The 22082-nt window shown below is 41.9% G+C and overlaps 1 protein-coding gene and 1 non-coding gene across 4 annotated transcripts in view; one reads left to right on the top strand and one right to left on the bottom strand.

The window, feature by feature from the left end:
• Window positions 1-22082, bottom strand: part of DDR2 (discoidin domain receptor tyrosine kinase 2) — a 281188-nt gene that overhangs the window by 199258 nt on the left and 59848 nt on the right. The gene's annotated exons all lie outside the window — the stretch shown is intronic.
• Window positions 15611-15742, top strand: LOC143928676 (small nucleolar RNA SNORA3/SNORA45 family). Its single transcript, XR_013262505.1, has one exon. It is a non-coding gene; the product is annotated as a small nucleolar RNA SNORA3/SNORA45 family (small nucleolar RNA).

Raw genomic sequence — 22082 nt, 5'->3', positions numbered from 1 at the left:
CGTGCCACCTATCAGTGCCCATCAGTGCCGCCTTATCTGTGCCCATCAGTACTGCCTTATCTGTGCCTATCGGTGCCACCTTATCTGTGCCTATTAGTGTCGCCTTAACTGTGCCTATTAGTGCCCACCAGTGCCGCCCATCAGTGCCCACCAGTGCCGCCCATCAGTGCCCACCAGTGCCGCCTCATTAGCGCATTTCAATGAAGGAGAAAAATGACCTGTTTGCAAAATTTTATAACAAACTATTAAACATGATTTTTTATTTTTTTTTGCATCTTTTTTTGTTTGTTTAGCAAAAAATAAAACTCCCAGCTGTAATTAAATACCACCAAATGAAAGCTCTATTTGTGGGAAAAAAAATGATAAAAATTTCATTTGGGTGCAGTGTTGTATGGCCACGCAATTGTCATTCAAAGTGCATCAGCGCTGAAAGCTGAAAATTGGTCTGGGACTGAGGGGGGTTTAAGTGCCCAGTAAGCAAGTGTTTAAAGGAATATTTCAATTTTTATTGTTTCACTTTCAAGCATTCTTAAAATCACTGCTCCTGAAAAAAGCAAATGATTTAAAAACTTTTATTTGCATTCATACATGTCCCCTGGGGCAGTATCCAGGTCCCCAAACATTTTTTATGGCAATAACTTGCATATAAGCCTTTAAAATTAGCACTTTTGACTTTAACGTGTTTGCATGTTCTCACCAATTTTTTGTCTGTTTGCAAGTTCTGGTGCGAACTGGGGGGTGTTTGGCTCATCCCTACTCACCAATTTATGGTGTTCTGGCTGTTCTGGCAAATCTTCCTACTTAGTGACCTTCAATTAGCATTAGTTAACCCAAACTGAACAGCATCAGCATGATGTATTTGCAGATATCTGAAGTATGCTGACCTTAGGAATGTCATATTCCAACGATCTGAGAAAGGTTTGAAAATACCCTTTTACATATACAGTATATGTACATAATGCAGCTTCCAAAGCAGTGGCTGCATTATTAGTCTCAACCAAGGGCCAAAAGTGGGAATGGGCAAGCTGCAAAGCAAAATAATAAACCTGGAGTTTGGGTAGTGCTAAACCTTTTTTTTCTACCAGAAATTGTAAAGTGTCTTTTGCTATCCTAGCCAGTTTACCTCCCCAGAGGAATAAAAATACTAGTCAAATTTTTGGAAGCCCAACTTAGGGATAAGGCCTGGAGAGTTGGTAAAGATAAGGAAGCGTGGCAAAAAGATTTTTAAAATATTTACATTATAGTTAAAGATAATTTAGACCATGTGGGGAGGTTAGTCTTACGTTTAGCAATAAGGAGGACTAAAGTATTCTCGCTATAACATCGGATAGGTTGTTGGATGATAATACCCAGGTATTTAAAACCATCAACAACAACAATTAAAACTATCAACAACTTTTCGTAGACAAGAACTTGGGATGTGTAGGGAAATTCCCATGTCCAGTGTCCTTTTTTAACCACTTTTTACCCCCTTCCTGACCAGAGCACTTTATACAATTTGGCACTGCGTCGCTTTACTGACAATTACGCAGTTATGCAATGCTGTACCCAAACTAAATTTGCATCCTTTTTTCCCCACGAATAGAGCTTTCTTTTGGTGATATTTGATCACCTCGGTTTTTATTTTTTGCGCTATAAACAAAGAAAGACCGACAATTTAAATTAAAAAAAAATATTTTTTTTACTTTTTGCTATAATAAATATCCAGCATTTAAAAAACAAAAACAAATTTGTTCATCAGTTTAGGGCAATATATATTCTTCTACACATTTTTGGTAAAAAAAATCACAATAAGCATATATTGATTGGTTTGCACAAAAGTTATAGCATCTACAAACTATGGGAAAGATTTATGGCTTTTTTTTTACTAGTAATGGCGGTGATTAGCAATTTGTTTTGGGGGCGTCCCCCAAAGGCATTAGCTGTATCCCATGTTCTGTGCATGTCCATGCATTGTTTTTATGGCCTTTTGTCAGTTGCATTTTGTGAGTACCCACTTTTATATAAAACATTTTTATTATTAAATTATATTTGTTAATGCAGTAGGTGTGCACGCCTTCCATTTCTGTTTTTCTTACAGTTCTTTTCGGATTACCCCATCTGAGGAAGGCAGCATCCATCCAGTTTTGGATACCATGTATACCTTTCATACCACCATTTTATCTGACATCTGTTAATGCACACCTTGGAAGACCTATTAGCGCTGGAAGTTACTGTGTTTATTGATTAAAGTGCATCTACCTACATATTTCAACTTCTTCTTTACATTTGCTTATGAGCACTGCCCCCTCCCTCTCAATAATGTCTGGGAGGACAACAAGGAGAGGCAGACATCCCCTTGGCACTGTAAGGGGACCAGCAACAAATGTGTCCACAGGCAAAGGAGGATGTGGTGGTCAGTCCTCAGGCAGGACATCATTTCCTCTGTTTAGTGAGTTTGCCCATGCTATCTAGCCACAGCATGTAGAGGAAGCGGTGGACTGGCTTACTAAACCTTCCTCATCTGCCTCATCCTCTGTCACACAAGCAGAGACAAGTGTGCAGTCCCCTGCAGTTGCCAGAGTGGATAAACCTGCCTCCTTGTCCACATCTATTCCTGCCTTAGCCCCAAAATCAGCCACTGAAGAGTCAGCTGAGTTATTTGACCACAGCATCAACCACTTGCTCCTTGATGATGCCCAGCCATTACTGGATTCAGATGTTGGTTCTGAGGTTGAGAATGACAGGAACATGAGCCTAGAGAGAGGGAGGAACACTGGTAGACAAATTGGCATTCATGTTCCCCAAGCCGCAGCGTATTGCCAAGTTGTCTCCAGTGGTAATGATGACGATGGAGGAGATGGAGATAATGATGATGATGATGAGGTCACTGATGCGACTTGGTGTCAGAAACCATGAAATCAGACCAAGACAGAAGTACATTTAAATCACACTTGTTTAATAATAAAAGTAAAAAGAACAAACATAGTCAAAACATAGCCAAAGTTCAGTAACCGGAACGGATAGTCAGCCAAGCCAGAAGTCAGGGATCAAAGTAGTGGAATAGCAAGCAGGATCTGAAGCCAGAAGGGATGTCAGCAGAGCCAGTCTTTAACCACTTTCAGACCGGACCAATTTGCTGGTCAAAGACCAGACCACTTTTTGCGATTCGGCACTGCGTCGCTTTAACTGACAATTGCGCGGTCGTGCGACGTGGCTCCCAAACAAAATTGACGTCCTTTTTTTCCCACAAATAGAGCTTCCTTTTGGTGGTATTTGATCACCTCTGCGGTTTTTATTTTTTGCGCTATAAACAAAAATAGAGCGACAATTTAGAAAAAAACTCATTATTTTTTACTTTTTGTTATAATACATATCCCCCAAAAATATATAAAAAAAACATTTTTTTCCCTCAGTTTAGGCCGATACGTATTCTTCTACATATTTTTGGTAAAAAAAAAATCGCAATAAGCGATTATTGATTGGTTTGCGCAAAAGTTATAGTGTTTACAAAATAGGGATAGTTTTATAGCATTTTTATTAATAATTTTTTATTATTTTTTTACTAGTAATGGCGGCGATCAGCGATTTTTATTGTGACTGCGACATTGTGGGGGACCCATCGGACATTTTTGACTCATTTTTGGGACCATTGTCATTTATACAGTAATCACTGCTTTATAAATGCAGTGATTCCTGTGTAAATGACACTGGCAGTGAAGGGGTTAACCAGTGGGTGGCAGTGTAGGGGTTAAGTGTTCCTAGAGGTGTGTTACTAACTGTGGGGGGGTTGGGCTTTCATTTAGTGAACACTGATCTCTGCTCCAATCACATGGAGCAGAGATCAGCGTCACTAGTTGCTAGGCAGAATGGAGAAATGTTGTTTACAACGGCACTTCTCCATTCGGCCGCTCCGTGAGACGATCGCGGGGATGCCCGCGGCGATCGAGTCCCCGGGTCCCGCGACCGGACTCACGGGGGTCCCGACCAGCGGCGGCAAATTTAAAGGGACGTACATGTACGCCCATTTGCCTGCCCGTGCCATTCTGTCGACGTACATCGTCGTGCGCTGGTCGGCAACTGGTTAAACAGGAACGCAGGAGGTTTCTTGTGATGTGACCAGGGCAAAGGCAGAGCTCCTCTGGATTGGCTTAAGTAGGCAGCACGGACGAGCAGGATCATCAATGCCTGAGTAACTGTGGAGAGAGATAGGAGCTGGCAGTTAGCCGACAGCTGAGCGTCCAGCTCAGAGAAGGAAGGGCTGAGCCCAGCCCTGACATTTGGGTGCCAGATAGAGCAGAGTAGGAAACTGAAGGTGAGATGGCACAACCCAGAGGAGGCCGACATCAAGAAAGAGTAGAGAGCAGCCACCCTATTCCATCCCATTCTGCAGCTGTTATCTCAGTTCAGCTCAGCTCAGCTGTCTGGACCTTTTTCAGCACATCTGCAGCAGATTGCACTGTTGCTATCTGCAAACTGTGTCGCAGGCACATCAAACGTGGCAAAAACACCAACCATATGCATATCATTGCAATTTCTTTTGCCTTCATCTAGAGCACCTCTATAGGGTTACAGTGGAAAGGCGCCCCGACACCCAAACAGTAATTTTTCTGCACCGGTTTGACAGGTGTATATCTTTGCAGTTTTAGAGCAAGGCCAATTCTTGCTTTCATCAACATTAACTCTATTGGGTTACTGTGGGAAGGTGCCACCGACACCCAAAGACCAATTTTTATGCACCCATTACTTTTATCCAAATTCAAAGTGACACCAGAATGTATCCAAAACATATCTAATCTCGGCGTTCGTTATTTGGGTCCAAACTTTTGCGGTGTTCGAAAGTTCTGTTGTGAACTGAAGAGGGGTCCGTTCGGCCCATCCCTACTTGTCTCTGGAAATTCAACATGACACCTCATGGCAAAGAACTCAGAGGATCTGAAAAAAAATTGTGGCTCTACATAAAGATGGCCTAGGCTATAAGAAGATTGCCAAGACCCTGAAACTGAGTTGCAGCATGGTGGCCAAGACCATACAGTGGTTTAACAGGACAGGTTCCACTCAGAACATGTCTCGCCATGGTCGACCAAAGAAGTTGAGTGCACATGCTCAGCATCATATTCAAAGGTTGTCTTCGGGGAAATAGACGTACGAGTGCTGCCAGCATTGCTGCAGAGGTTGAAGGGGTGGGGGGTCAGCCTGCCAGTGTTCAGACCATAAGAGGCACACTACATCAAATTGGTCTGCATGGCTGTCATCCCAGAAGGAAGCAGGAGTACAAAGACAAGTGTGTCTTGCCTACAGTCAAGCATGGTGGTGGGAGTGTCATGTCTGGGGCTGCATAAGTGCTGCCGGCACCGGGGAGCTACAGTTCATTGAGGAACCCATAAATGCCAAAATGTACTGTGACATATTGAAGCAGAGCATGATCCTCTCCTTTCAGAGACTGGGCCGCAGGGCAGTATTCCAACATGATAACGACCCCAAACACACCTTCAAGACGACTACTGCCTTGCTCTAACATCCACCAGCTCTGTAATGTCATCATAAAGGAGTGGAAGAGGACTCCAGTAGCAACCTGTGAAGCTATGGTGGACTCCATGCCCAGAAGGGTTAAGGCAGTGCTGGAAAATAATGGTGGCCACACAAAATATTGACACTTTGGGCCCAATTTGGACATTTTCACTTAGGGGTGTACTCACTTTTGTTGCCAGTGGTTTAGACACTAATGTCTGTGTGTTGAGTTATTTTGAGGGGACAGCAAATTTACACTGTTAGCCCTTGTACACACAGTCCGACATTCCGACAGAAAATGTCCGATCGGACCGTGTTGTCGGAAAATCCGACCGTGTGGGCTCCATCGGACTTTTTCCGTCAGAATGTCCGACCAACAAAGTTTGAGAGCTGGATATAAAATTTTCCTACAACATAATCCGATCGGACCTTGTCCGATCGTTTGTAGAGAATTCCAATCGGACAAAGTGCCACGCATGCTCAGATCAAATTACGAGACCAAAGCTATTGGCTACTAGCCTGAACGTAGTCCCGTCATAATGAACTAACGTCATCATGTTCCGAACGATCTGATTTTCTGACAACTTTGTCCGACCATGTGTATGCAACACCAGTTTCGGACAAAATCCGTCGGAAAAAAATCTGATGGATTTTGTGGTCAGAATGTCTGACGTGTGTACAAGGGCTTATACAAGCTGTACACTCACTACTTTACATTGTAGCAAATTGGAATTTCTTCAGTGTTGTCACATGGAAAGATATAATAAAGTATTTTCAAAAATGTGAGGGGTGTACTCACCTTTGTGAGATACTGTATGTATTTTGTAAAAAGCAGCTGGTACCCTGCCTCATAATAGTCTGCTACAGAGTGTGAGGATGCAAGGACTTTAGGATAATACATGTACAATAAGTGCAACTCAAGAAAACTTTTTTAGTTTTAATTTGAGTGTGGAGGGTTTTTTCTTTTATGTTCTCAGTATGAGATTTTCTTCTGTGGTCATGGAGACAGAAAGAGACTATGGTCTTTCAAAAGAGGATACTGAAAGCAGTTTTTTCTTTATAAAAGTGGGGACCGGTAAAACCTCTCTCAGGAGGAGCGTAGCTAGCCAGCGGAGCGGATGGCTGCACACTAACACAGCTCCTCTCCACAGCAGGTTGCCGGAGTGTTTCAGAGCGACAAGAAACCTTGTTTTGCGCCACCACAGTGACACAGAGCTGCGGGCACATCCCATGTTGACCTCTAGAAAGAGAAGAAACTGAGCCAAACCTGGAAAAATGTTTGATTTCTTCTCCCAGCAACACCGCTTCACAACCCAAGGTGGCACTGGCGGCCCTGTCAGTACCTCATGAGGATCCTCACAGGGGCACAGCACAGCTTCTTAGCAGCACTCAGCTAATAACAAAGGTTTGAAACAAGGGAAAGATATTCTATCTCACCCTCCCTCATCATCTTCCAGCCCTGCAAAGAGCAAATAAAAGTTGAATGATTACTCAGATGCTGATTAAGAGGTAAGTCAGTTTAACTCATCCCTAGATGATATCAGGGAGTTGCAAGACTCCATCTCAGATTTCCCCATAACAGACATGCCAGTCCTTGACACAAATTTGAAGGATATGCTTAGCACGGCAATTTAAATCTGAGGTATCAAAAGTTAACAAACGAGTTACCCATATTAAATCAAAGATGGGAGAGTTCACATCCATGTTTAATGACCCAGTGGATGACCATAACAACAGGGATGACAAGATTTGGTGGATGAGGATGAAACTCGTATATTTGAAGGATCATTCGACATGTAACAACGTCAAGATCCGGGAAATACCAGAATTGATTTAACCTCCTGATCTGAACAACTACTTCACAATTCTATTAAAAATAGCTCCAGAGTCACCACTAGAAGATTTAATTATCAATCGTATACACCGACTTCCAAGACCCAAACATATTCCGTCTCACGTACTGAGAGACACGATTGCAAGAATTCATTTCTTCCACACAAAGGATTGACTAGTGAGGGCTACAAGAAACCGAGATAACTTACCACTGAGTATACAAGATTTGTCTTTCTTTGACGATCTCTCTGCCTTCACGTTAAAACAATGCAGACAGCCAGCAACTATAACAAAACATCTAAACAGCCATTGCATCCCCTACTGCATGCTCTACCTGGCCAAACTGCTCATAACAAAAGATGAAGCAACGTATGTGGTCACGTCTGTTAAAGAAGGAATTAGCCTACTTCAGCAATGGAACATTTTGGATCCCCAAGATCCTGCAGAGGCAACTCCCCCTAAATCTCCTTCATCTACCCATGCCGAATCTGACGTTGAGGCGGGTTAATCTCTGTGCTTCAAACACTACCTTATGTGAATCACCAACTCCATGGCAACCTGGGAGAATGCCACTCTAGTTCTGAATCGCCTGTTTTTATCCTTGTTTTGTTTTTTTTGTATGCTTTTGCAGTAAAGGTATCTAGCTGCCAACGTTTTCCATCCATAGACCATCCACATCCAGGAGCCTCTCTGACCGATCGATTCATCTACTTTAGGAACTGACTCTCCATCTTCCAAACGTGGTCGTTAAACAATTGGAGTCTCCTTAATCAGTTACCTCAGCGTTACTGTACTCCTTTACTCTATCCATAAACCAATACTATAACATTTTCCGAGATCCAAAACAACATTTGGTTATGGCTTTCAAAATCTCTTTGCTGAATATAAAAGGCTTGATTAACCCATTCAAAGGGCAAATGGCCTGGAAAGAAGCCTGCAACCTCAAGTGTGGCATCAATTGTTACCAGGAAACTCATTTTGACTCCCGTAAAACCTCCAATCTTTAAACATCGCCAATTCCCACATGTCTTCCTGGCGAATGGTCCATCTAAAAAGAGAGGCGTGGCCATTGCCATTAAAGACTCTGTTCAATTTACGCAATTGGAGACCCACATGGACACTGCTGGCAGATTCATAATCCTAATCTGTGAAATAAACCAAGTTAAATACACTCTAGTCAACTTATACCTTCCTAATAACAAAGAAATTTCCTTTTTAAATAAAATCTGAAAAGAAATATCCACATTGTGGAAAGGACATTTAATTTTATGTATGACTTCAAGGCCATCCCGAACATTGACCTAAACCTTTCCGGTGCCAAGTGCCATAGGAGATGTAGAGCAACGCTGACTCATTTCATCTCCTCATCCAACCTATTTGACATATGGAGACGTCAACATTCATCAGAAAGGGACTTCACTTTTTTCTTCAAGGCTCATCATACATACTCTCGGATAGACTTATTCCTTGTTGATAAGTTTTTACTTCAGAAGGTTAAATTCACTATATTATGTGGTCTGATGATGCCCCAATTTCCATGACTGTGGGGAATCTTTGTACTGAAACAAGGGCAAACTGGTGGCGCAACAACATTTTTACGTTGTCTCAACCAGAGAACAAAAGACATATTTTCACAGCACTAAACTAATTTTTCTAACTCAACGCCCCTTCAGTCGAAGATCCTTTCACATTATGGAATACCCACAAGGTATATATTAGGGGTCTACTCATACAACTTACTGCTAAAATGAAATGGCAATGGACAGAGAAGCTAAAATAACTTTTGTCCACCATTTCCAAATTGAAAGCTAGTAATAAAATTTCCACCTCTCAAACCACTAGTGACAAAATCTATCAGGCCAGATAAGATTTAAGATCCCTCTTACTATTCCAACATGATAAATCGATCAGAGCATTAAAGTGGTTGTAAACCCTTACAACCAACTTTGACCTACAGGTAAGCCTAGATTAAGGCTTACCTGTAGGTCCAAGAAATATCTCCTAAACCTACATGGTTTAGGAGATATTTGCCGAAAGACAGGCACCGCTGTCTACGGCGCATGTGCCGTAGACAGTGGAGCGCAGGCGCACTGAGCGTGCCGCGGTCAACGGCGATATGCTGATGTGTTACTTACACTGTCAAACCCGGCCCGTTCCCTTCCTAAAGTACACAAGGTCATCCAGCTTTTCAGTAAAGTTGCTTATTACAAAGTGAATGCTTCTATGTCCCACATTTTAAGCCTAGCCATTGATGAGTCTCTAAAAGCATCTTTGCAAAAACAAATTCCATATTCCTCTACAACATTGGTGAATGAATTAATGAATGAATGAAAATATTTGTAAAGCGCACAACGCGAACTGAATCGGCTCAAGGCTCTGTGAAGAGCTTAGTTGTCATCAACTAGAAGAGGAAGGTCTTGAGTTTTTTCCTAAAGGCCTGGTGGTTTTCTTCCAGGCGGATGTTGGTTGGTAGAGCGTTCCATAGCCGAGGTCCTTGGACAGCGAATCTCCGATCCCCCTTCGATTTGTACCGTGCTTTGGGAGCGAGGAGGAGATTTTTGTTAGATGATCGTAGACAGCGGTTTGGTGTGTAATGATTTATTTTCTCAATTAGGTATTGAGGAGCGTCTTTATGCACGCATTTGTGGGTGAGGCAGAGGGTCTTGAATGTGATCCGATTCTTTACGGTTAGCCAATGTAGGCTCCTCAGGGAAGGGGAGGTTGATTCCCAGGGGTTTTTCCCTGTTATCAGCCTTGCCGCCGTGTTTTGGATCATCATCAACCCTGTCCTCAGGGCCCACTAACAGGCCAGGTTTTATGTATTACCTTGGGGAAATGCAGACTAGAATCCTGCAATCACTGAGCAGCAAATGAGATCACCTGTGATGTATTTCAGTTATCTTGCACACCTGGCCTGTTAGTGGGTCCTGAGGACATGGTTGATGACCACTGCTCTACAATATCTTGGAATTCAACTAACTTTTCCCTCCACAGATTTGTATAAAGTAAATTTTCTCCCACTCCTCTCCAACATTTCAGAAGAAATATCTAAACTTAAAAAACACCTTTTATCATGGTCCAGCTGCTTGACAGCATACAAGATGCTGCTTCCAAAAATGTGATTCAGGACATTTCCAATACCTGTGCCCATTTCCTTTTTTTACAGCCACGCAAAAACTATCATCACAATTTGTCTAGGCAGGCAGCAAAGAGAGATGCTCCTTGCAGATCCAACAGAAACACAGATTGATGGGAGGCATAGGCCTTCCTGTGCTTCTAGATTACTACATGGCCTCATTATTAGACCAACTTAAATCATGGTTCAGCAGCCCTCCATTAAAACCAACTAGAGAGAGCATGGATGGACAATATTTGCCCCTTATCCCTGCTTATGTCCCACACCCTTAAACATCAAGGGAAAAATATCAATCACCTCACTATTCTTGCCTCCTTTCAGGCCTGGCTATATCTTCTAAAATGGGGAGACACCAACCAAACATGGTAGGAGATTCCAATCCCCTTGGAATCTCTAAAATGGATTACACCGGATATCTCTCTAGGGTCTTGGCATCATGGGGGAATTTGTAATATACAAGATTTATTTTCCAAAGGTAAATTACTGTCCTTTACAGACCTAACCCATATTTTTCTATTACCAAAAACAGAATTGTTCTCATACCTATGGATATCCTCGTTATGCCACACCCTGGAGAGTATGAGCTGCCTAGTTGCCTGGGTATGAGAATATGAGCTGCCTGGACAAAATCTGGAAATTCTGGCTTACACAAGATTCCAAGCAAAAAGGCATATCGCTAATTTATAACACTTTAAATTCTAAAGCAAAAAATGTACCTCCTTACAAAAATGGGAAAAAGTGCTGGGTAAGGTCTACTCAGACAGCCAATAGCTTGGAGCAATTAATTGCTTACACCAATACTCTCAATGCGCTAATTATTGGGAATTGGCACAAAAATTCCTTTTGAGATGGCACTACACCCCGTATATTGTGGTTAAATTCTCTGACTCTAACTCAAACCTTTGCTGAAGAAGATGTGGTCAAGTAGGCACGCTAGCACATATGGTGTGGTCTTGCCTGCATCTTTGTAGCTTCTGGGCTGAAATGTTTAAACTAATCTCCAAGGTCACAGCCTTCTTTACAAAACCTGACATTGAACAAGCCATTCTAAGTATCAATATGATGTCTTTCCATGTTTCAGTTAGATCTATAGCCTTGCAGATAATTATGGCTGCTCACTCAGCAATAATGCTCAAATAGAAAGCAAATATTGTGCCTAATGTCAGAGAAATAATCAAACAGGTCAACGTGATAGCTACACACGGAAAAAAAACTAGCTTATAAAGATGGAAATGTAGCTAAATATGAGCTCAACTGGTCTCTTTGGAAAACATGAAACTTCTATAACAAATATTCAGTTAGATTACTGCTTAGAACTGTTTCTACTGCAAATCGTTCTTTTTGTTAGAAATTGTGGTTTATTACAACAAACAATAACTCTTTTTGTTACTGTATAGTCAATAATATGGAGAATATTGTTGATCTATGCCACACTAAAGCGGGACGTTGCCTCTAAATGAGGACTAGCAGTAATATCTCAGTAATATCACTTGTTACTTCTTTTTCCTGTCACTTGTACTTATTAAGTAACTCTCCTTACATTGTCAATATATGACAGATACGGTTATAATTTTGTCTGATTCCTTATAACTCAATAAAAATCATTGAATGCAAAAAAACGCTCTCAGGTTTCCATTGATATTTGTTCTTGGAAGTGGAAAATCCCCATTACTTGTCATCCAAAGAAGAAGTGAAAGGAAATATTTCCATCTGGAACACTGCAATAAAAGCCTCACAGAATTTTAAGCTTAGTAAACAAATGAAACATGTTCAAAACAGGTTACAATAAGCAGTGGGGTTTTAGAGGGATTGATATTGGGCCCATTATCTCCAATCTTTTAATGGATTACCTAGTGGATGGAACGTAAAGAGTAATGATGATATTTTGCTTATTACCAAAATTATGTCAAATTATTAAGACTTAGCAAAAAGTGTCATGTTTGTGAACAAATCAAGAAGCAAACACACCGCCCTAAAGTCATGATGAAAAGTTAGCACAGTAATCCAGCTACAGACATGATGGGAAATATACTAGACCTCTAATAAAAACCTGTATAAGTAGTTTCAACTATTTTTCTATATTTAAATATATCTTATATTTATAGTAGATGTAAACCCAAATGTAAAAATGTAATGTAACCTTTAATGCTAATGTGATTTTAAACGTTCTTTTCAAATTTTTTTTTTAATCTACAACTTTTTTAAAAATAAAGACTATTTTTCTGCAATAAAGGCACTTCATGGAATAGGGTGACAAGGCAATGCTTCTGGTGGCTTTTGCTGCGTACACGCGATTGGATATTCCGACAACAAAATCCTTGGTTTATTTCTGACGGATGTTGTCTCAAACTTGTCTTGCATACACATGGTCCCACAAATGTTGTCAGAAATTCTGATCACCAAGAATGCGCTGACGTACAATACGTACGATGGCACTAGAAAAGGGAAGTTCAATAGCCAGTGAGCCACCCTTTGGGCCCCTTCTGCTAATCTCGTGTTAGTAGAAGTTTGGTGAGAGATGATTCACGCCTTTCAGCCAAGTGCTTTTCCCATCTTTACTGCTCTTCAGTTTGTGCTTGTGGGTTCGTATCTGGTCTTCAGTGCAGGTAGTCAGTTTGCATCTGGTTTTCAGTGCGTGCTATTTCTAGTATGTATTTGATGTACGATTTTCAGTGCGTTCTTGTCCGCTCATTTCTGATTTTCAGGTCACTCTTCTCAGGCCTTTCTGATTTTGCAGTGCGTTCTGTTAGTTCGTTCTGACCAGCCGACCGTTTTGAAGCCATGTTGCGGTTACGTACTCATCATAGAGTTTGTGTTCTGCGGGGGGCTTGGTGTTGGGGTTCTTACTTTGACCCAAGCCCAGTCAATGAACAAGGGGAGGAGGAGTTCATGGACAGAGTAGCATAAGCGCTGATGAAGGTACAATTTTAACTTGGGGCATCAGTGGCCTATACTGTTTATAGATTGAGGCCTATATCTGGACAAGATTAGGAGAGTTTTGCCTGACATTAGAGTTTGTCTTGTGTTGTGTCTTGCAGAGAAAATGGATCGATTCAATGATCACAGCTTCATCCCCCAATTCATTGATGTACAGAGACCTGCCCTGTCTGTGCCAGGTAAAACACCCCTTTAATACTTATAAAATAAAGAGGCAGGCAGCACTGGATCAATTGCTGGAATTGGTGAAGCCGCAGATCCCCACAGCAAACATCAACTATTTGAAGGCCAAAATTGGTGGCCTGAGGAGCACATATAATAGAGAGCGCAAGAAGATCCAGGATTCCGTGAGATCAGGAGCAGTAGATTACATTTATTTCCCCAGGATGTGGTACTACGACAGACTATGATTTTTGGCAGACCAGACTGAAATCAGGCCATCACTCTCAACCCTTCCTTCCACACTTCCTTCCACCCCAGCTGAGGCTTCCGACATCCAACCTGGGCCTTCCACCCAGGAAGAAGATGTGGAGGAGCCCAGCATGAGTCAGGTATAGCATTGTTTAACATATTTCTCAAAATTGTGTTTGATTGATGAACAATAAACTAAAACGATGTCCCATTTTCATCTGTCTATCTGGCCCTAAATAAGGGGTTGAGGGGCAAACTCACAAGCAAAAACCACCTGTGTGAGCTGGACCATCCTCCTCTTCCTCCACCTCCTCCACCTCCGTCCACAACTCCAACACCTGAATCACAGTCTGGAAGCAAGCATGGAAGCAAGTGTGGAAGGAAGACAAGAGTGTGATGGCCTGGGTTCAGTCTGGTCTGACAAAAGACGCAGATTGTTGTATGACCACAGCCTGGGGGCATATATGTCATCTGCTGCTCCCGATCTCTCGGAGTCCTGGACCAGATTGTGCTCCCTATTAAATGGACTCCTCAGGCTACCAATTTTGATATGTGCCCTCGAGTACAAAGGCTTTGCCAATTTCACCAGTTTATCCAGCGTTGACTTCCCCTTTATTTTTTTATGACCCCTAATATATGTCTATTTTTTTATCACAAATACTTGGCTATGTATTTTTGTCCAAAAAGGACAGTTTGTTTGTGAGTAGACAGGTACATTTCAAAAATACAATGCCAAATTAACAAGGGAAACCAACACCAACCAATCTTTTTGAGGTTAAAAAATACAAGATAATAATGGTGTTGTGGTAACTTGACACACAAAACGAAAAAAAAAAATATTATGGAGATCATTAGAAAAAAAATTAAATCAGGAGATCTTGATAAAAAAATGGGATTACTAGAAAAAAATTTATATAAACATTATTCTGTAGATCTGGCAAAAAAAATTATAAAGATTATTCATGAGATCACGAGAAATAATAAAGAAATCAGTTTGTCAGAACATGCACTGCATTAAAAGATTTAAAAATGTTCAGCTTGACGAATGTGCTATCTCCATTACGAAGGCTATTTTTACCAGACTGAGCACTTCCATCTCGTACTTTATTTAGAGTATGCGTGGAATTTTGTGTGCCGAAATTGTGTACACATGCTCGAAATTTATGACAAGAAATGACAGAAAATGTCCGATGGAGTTTACACTTTCGGTAAATTCCGATCGCCTGTACGCTGCATTTTTCCTGATTAATTATAAGTCACATATTTTCTCCCTATCATCAATAGACTGATAATCATCTCATATTCTGTATGTTTTTTTACACATGGCTACTATATTCTGTGATAGGTTAAGACCACTAAAATAAAGAAATATTTCAAGTAGACCTCCCATCAAAAAATGAAAGGTCCACTGCAATTACAGCCCCCTTCCATCCCAAATACAAATAGCTTAAAAAGGGCAGGCATACAAAATGACAAAATGACAGTGTTACCAAAAAATAAATAAATGAATACTTATGTGCATAAATAAATTAAAATTCTTACCTTGGACCTGACATCCAAAGCTTTCTGGAGGCGTGGGTGACATTACAGAGTCTCACAGTTACCTCCTGGGAAAGTTAGGTGCTATAAATCCCATGGGAATGTGCTTCAAACTAATGCAAGAGTACATTCTTGTGGGATTTTGAGGTCAGCCCATGTCTACTAAAAGCTTTAGGAGCTAGACTGAGTTGCAGTTTGAATTTTATTTTTGGTCAAACTTGATTTTTGCATAGCTTTGTAAGTTATGCAAAGTATACATGGATCCCTGAGACTAGCGTCACACCTCTGCACTCCTAGTGGCTTTGGTGTGCTAGAGTTCTCGAAAAGTGATTGCTGAACTTTATTCACTGGTTGGTTCTTCATGTAGCTCAACCAGTCACTGGTACAGCAACATCTGACACGAGAGAATTTACTGATGGGTTTATCCAAGATGCCAAGTATCAAAGTTGTGCTGACTGTGTTTTTGTGTTAAACAGTAGTTTTTATTAGTAGGAATTATTCAACTTTCAGCCCGTGTGTACTGCTGTGTTTTAAACAGGAGCTGGTCAAACGAGTGGCTTCTGTTGAACGGTCATGTTGGAAAACCAGCATTCAATCAGGAAGGGGGGGGGGGGGGGTCTCTCTTGTCAGAATACAATTGCATGGCAGGGGAGACCCCTACATCACACATCATATGTGTTGATGCAGGGATCTGCCTGTTTTTTTTCTGTTCAGCCCACTCATTGAAAAAAAAAACGCAGCTTATATACCCAGCTTATGTGAGTCATCCTTTGCATGAAAATTTTCCTTTAGGATGCAAATTCTGTGTGCATCTAGTTCCTGGACCAAGATGCTGGCCCAGAAATGTAACACTCAGTGCCTGCGTAGATCTTCACAGAGTTCACAGATCACAGATCAAACCCTGCTACAGCCTTAACTTGCTATAAAGTTAGAATGTTGTGGCTGGTACAGGAGAGACTGCATCCTACCCCCTTCAGCTGATCACTGATTACAATATCTCTAGGCAGCCTAGGCAGCTTCTCATCTGGAGCATAAGGTGTGTATTTATGATAAAAAATACAGTTTTGTGTACAATGACACTGCCTTATATTGTGAGATGTCAGTAAATTCTTCATGCAGATTTGTAACGTTACTCACAGGTATAGTTTACACAAAACAGCCTTAAGCTGGATATACACTGAGTTTTTTGCTAGTTAAAGGGAAAAAAAAACCTCACAGATCCCTGCACTAACACAAACGATGTTGACGCTGAGATCTCCCGCTGTTCTATTGTATTCTCACAGGGGGACTCCTCACCTCCAATCAGAATACACAGATCAGAGCTGCAGCCACTGGCTACAGGCACTGACTGAATGCTGATTTTCCAGCATTACAATTCAACAGTTCAACTGTACATGCATACTGAGAGTCGACTGGTTCCTGCTGAACCAGACAATTTTTGATCCATGCATACCCAGCTTTAACCCTTGGCAGGATACACTACATGTGGAGCTGAATTGCAAACTTCATTGTGTCCACATTCACACCACAATCAACCCTCAAACAAAACTTCCTAACAGCAGCTCTGATCTTGGTATTCATGTACAATTCTGTTGTCCTCAGTCTGATCCTTTCAACATCTGCCTAGGTCATATAAGGGGCGCTAAAAAAATAGGTGGTACATGTATTGTTATAACAAAAGGCCTAGCACTGGGTCCCTATACCTAGGGCTCCCAGTGTCTTAAAGTGGTTGTAAACCTCTGAAATTAGGAATGAACAAAGCATATCCTTCTATCATGTGTACCTGGCTCTAACCAAAGCACTAAGTGTGATTTATAGCTTTTCTCTCCTCCCTCTGCTATCTGCATGAGACATTCATCCCGACACAGCAATTCTGGGAGACAGCCCTCCCTCCCATCATCCAGCACACAGCAAACCTAATGTTTAACCCTAGCGTGTAACCTAATCATCAAAGCCCAATAGGGCTGTAAATTAGCTAAATTTATCCCAAGTGTAGCAAAACAAAGGTGTCCAGAATCTTACAATTTGTACTGGTTAGAAAGCAGCAACAGCCTGTCTCTTGCAGCATGCTGCTTAGAAGACCCGTTGTCAGGAACCATGAATCAGACTGAGACAGAAGCGCAAACAGAGCAAACGTAGTCAAAACATAGCCAGAGTTCAGTAACCAGGACAGGTAGTCAGAACAAGCCAGAGAAACAGGAGTCCAGAGATCAGTGAAGTCGGGGGCAGCAAACTGGATCAGGAACCAAAAGGGAAGTCAGCCAAGCAAGAGTCTTTCACAGGAAAACACAGCAGAGAGAGTCCGGATATGTTGACCAAGGTAAAGGCACAGAAGATCTGATCCAAGGAGTTTATATAACCAGCAGCTCTAGCTGACGAGCAGGAAATGAAGACCAGGTGAGTCACTGTGGAAGGAAGAGTCTTTGGCAATTAACCGCTTGCCTACCAGCGCACGTCGATGTACGTCGGCAGAATGGCTCTGGTAGGCAAAGGGGCATACAGGTATGTCCCCTTTAAGAAGAGGTGTAGCGGGTGCACGCGCACCTGCCGCGGTCTCTGTGAGCGCGGGTCCCTGTGGACTCGATGTCCGCCTCGTGCCCGGGATCGTGTCATGGAGAGGAAGAACAGGGAGATGCTTTTGTAAACAGTGACAGGACAGTGATCAGAGCTCTCTCTCATCGAGAACTATGATCACTGTCCTGTGTGTTGAAGTCAAGCCCCCTAACAGTTAGAATCACTCCCTAGGACACACTTAACTCCTTCACTGCCCCCTAGTGGTTTACCTCTTCACTGCCAGTGTCATTTACACTCTAATCAATGCATTTTTATAGCATTGATCGCTGTATAAATGACAGTGGTTCCAAAATAGTGTAAAAATGTCCAATGTGTCCACCATAATGTTGTGTTTCTTAAAAAAAAAAACGCAGCTCACCGCCATTACTAATAAAAAAAAATTTAAATAAAAATGGCATAAAACTTTCCCCTATTTTGTAAACGTTATACATTTTGCGCAAACTAATCAATATACGTTATTGCGATTTTTTTACCAAAAATATGTAGAAGAATACATATTGGCCTAAACTGAGGAAACGTTTTTTTTTAAATATTTTTAGAGGATATTTATTATAGCAAAAAGTTAAAAATATTGTGTTTTTTTCAAAATGTTCACTCTTTTTTTGCTTATAGCGCAAAAAATAAACCTGTCCCTCAGATATAATGTGCGCATAAGGGGACTTCCTGAAACCCACACTGATTTAGAAGGAGCCATGAGGGACCTGATGAAAGACCTGATTTCTGATATAACCACACACCAGATGGAAATTGACAGAATACATCGAACCCTAACTGCCCCTAGGTCAGAGGGCCTACCACGCAATATAATAGTAAAGCAAACACGATATTTGGGGGTCACACCCTAAGAGATGCATTAAAGATGGTGCAGCCATACAAAAGAACAAAATATTACAGAGTAATAGTAAAGCCACACTTTACTTTACCATATAAAGGAGAAGCTGATGCTGGCCACACGTAATAGACTGAATCAACCACTATTTGGAGCGCCTATTCAGCTTTTCGCAGATTTGGTCCCCTCCATGGTACAGAAACGGAGAAACATGAAGCCTCTACTGTATACAGGTGTGTAGAATGAGTGCTAACTCTTAGGCCGCGTACACACGAGCGGACTGTATGGCCTACTTAGTCCGTCATACAATCCGACGGACAGTCCGTCATACTTTCCACTGAACGGACTTGACCACACACGGATGCACAAACAGTCCGTCGAAAGCTTGCGCGATGACGTGTACAGCACGTACGACGGGACTAGAAATAGGAAGTCCAATACACAGCAATGCACCCTTCCGCCGTGTAAATCCTTTCTGAGCATGCGCCATTCTTAGTCCGTCGAACTAGCCTACTGACGAGCGGATTGTCCGCTGAAACCAAAGTATGACGGACAGAATTTCGAAAAATCCGAAATACTTAGTACGCCAGACTGCACGCTGAAAAAGTCCGCTGAAGCCCACACACGAGCGGATTGTCCGCTGAAATGTGTTTCGACGGACTAAGTACGCCATACAGTCCGCCCGTGTGTACGCGGCATAACACTGTATATTTCACCATCAGATTGCTTATAAACAAGGGGGAAGGAGGAAGAGGGGGGAATGGGGAGACGGGAGAAAAGGAGGGGGAAGGGGGGAAGGAGGGGGAAAAGGGCAATTTAAAATAGCTTATAAACAGTCACAAGAGGAATAATGTAAAAAAAACAAGTCATAGTTTATGAAAGTCCAGCCCCGTTTGAAGACTAAGAAGCAGCAAAGCAATCTTCTAGGAAAACTGGAAATGGAAACAGAGGCGCCACTCTAAGTGCAGTATTAAAAGAGTGCTTTAATAAAAATTTGGTACTCACAAAAGTACACTAGCAATAGGCGTGTAAACAAGAAACTGCCAAACATCCATGTTGTGGATTCTGGAACTGTGGTATTCAGTAGAGCAAGCTGGAACATACACTGCTGACACTTCTAGTCAGTGGAACGCACACCGACAACCAGGGGAATGACGTCACTTCTGGGTGCCGGAGCGGATGCATGAATAGGCGATGCGTTTGCGGAGCTACACTCCTTCCTCAGGCCTAACGTGGGCAGTGATTGGACCGGAGTTATATGGCCAGGAAAAGGCCCTCATGGCGGTTCAATGTGGGCTTATTAAATAATCCCATACTATATACAGAAATTGAGAAAGAATTACAGGAATATTTTTGGGTCAATAAGTCATCGGACACGTCCCCTACAACAAATTGGGCGGCGCACAAAGCCACTATATGGGGTAAACTTATTCAAATGGCGGCTAGGGACAAACTAGTCCGGGTCCAAACAATCAAACAAACAGAAGCTGATTTAGATAAACTCATAAAAGAACAACATAAGGCCCCTCAGATTGACATTAGGCATAAGATAGATGAAGCAAGATTGGCACTAAATCTAAGCCTGAGCACCCAGGCAGAAAAACATATTTGCTGGTCTAAACATAAGTACTACACAATGGGAGATAAACCAACCACAATGCTAGCTAGGAAATTGGTACCCAGAATATACACACCAACATTGCCTAAATTGAGACTAAAAACGGGACACCCCAGATAAAACCTTGAACTGATTTGGGAATTCCACATATTCTACGCCAAACTGTATAACACAGCAGATAAATTCTCAATCACACAAGCAGAAACATTCTTCCAAGATATTACGTTGCCCCAGCTTACACAAATTCACGCAGAACTTATGGACAAGGAATTTACAGAATTAGAGATCAGAATATCCATAAAAACTATCCATCCCTCTAAAGCCCCGGGTCAGGATGACTTTTTGGGACACTACTCTGGGAACACAGAATAAACCAAGAAATCCTAGTTCCTAATTTATGTTCCTACTTTAACAATTTGAGACGGGAAAACAACATCCTTAAACTTGAGAACGCAGCATACCTACATATTCTACCAAAGCTGGATAAAAATCATGGAGATTGCGCCAACTATCGTCCAATCTCCTTGATTAACGTGGATTTAAAAATAATGACAAAAGTATATATATATATCCATCTAGATCAGTTGGGCTTTGTCCCAAATCGGCAGGCGTCAGACCAGACCTGTAGAACCATAAATTTAATCTCAGCAATAGAATCAGACTGGGACCGTAAAGGACCCAGACAGGGCATGTTGCTCTCATTGGACAACCAGAAGGCGTTTGACTCCATCCTGGGAATATCTGTTTAAGGTTTTACACCAATTTGGGTTTGGCAAACGCTTTCTGGCTCTCCTTCGAATGTTGTATAATGCCCCAACAGCATCACTGATGCTTAGGGGATACTCATCTCGACCCCTTGATATTCAAAGGGGAACTAGGCAGGTGTGCCTACTATCCCTGTTACTATTTATTCTAGCAATAGAACCACTGGCAGTAAAGATCCACTCCTGTCCAGACATTAGAGGCATAGAATGCGTAAACAGAGAGCACAAATGCTTACTCTTTGCCGATGATCTCTTACTGACCTTGTCTTCACCCATCACCTCCCTCCCCAATCTATATTCCATTCTACAACCGCTCTCAGAAATATCAGGTCTTAAAATTAACCATGACAAATCAAGAGTATTAAATATTTCTCTAGTTCCACTCAGAGAGTGCTCGAACAAACCTATGAATTTAAATGGAAGCCAGAAGCCCTTCCTTACTTAGGAATACGACTGACCCCCTCTGTACAAACCCTATATTTCCAAAATGACCCTGTTTTGTTTAGGCACTTAACAGGAGACCTAGCTGGATGGCAACTTCAGCATAGACCACCATTGTGGTTTGGCAGACTACACTCCTGAGGTCATTCCAAAAAATAAGGGTGAACAAAACTATCTTGCTTATACCTAAATAAAAGGGAGGTCTTGGGCTGCTCGATCTGCAGAAATACTTCTATGCGGCCCAGTTGGCCCAGCTCACCTAGTTCCACTCCCAATAACCCTAAGCACTATGGATGACCATGGAGTCTTTCTCCTGTCACACCAACCCAATTTCCCATATTATGTGGCTACTGATGAAAGAGAGACTGACCATATTATGCCCCACTCTCTCCTTGTCGTTAGACATTTGGGACAGACTTTCAAGGACGCAAAAAATTAAATCACCCCATAATCCGCTTGCACCTCTCTTGGGTAATACAGCATTCACCCAGCGGTCGCTGTTGCGACTCA

Source organism: Lithobates pipiens, unplaced genomic scaffold (genome assembly GCF_037356315.1).
Source record: "Lithobates pipiens isolate NorthernLeopardFrog02 unplaced genomic scaffold, aLitPip1_a1.2 Scaffold_23, whole genome shotgun sequence".
Lineage (NCBI taxonomy): Eukaryota > Metazoa > Chordata > Amphibia > Anura > Ranidae > Lithobates > Lithobates pipiens.
The sequence above is the reverse complement of the archived record's forward strand: the minus strand, read 5'-3'. Positions and strand labels throughout refer to the sequence as shown.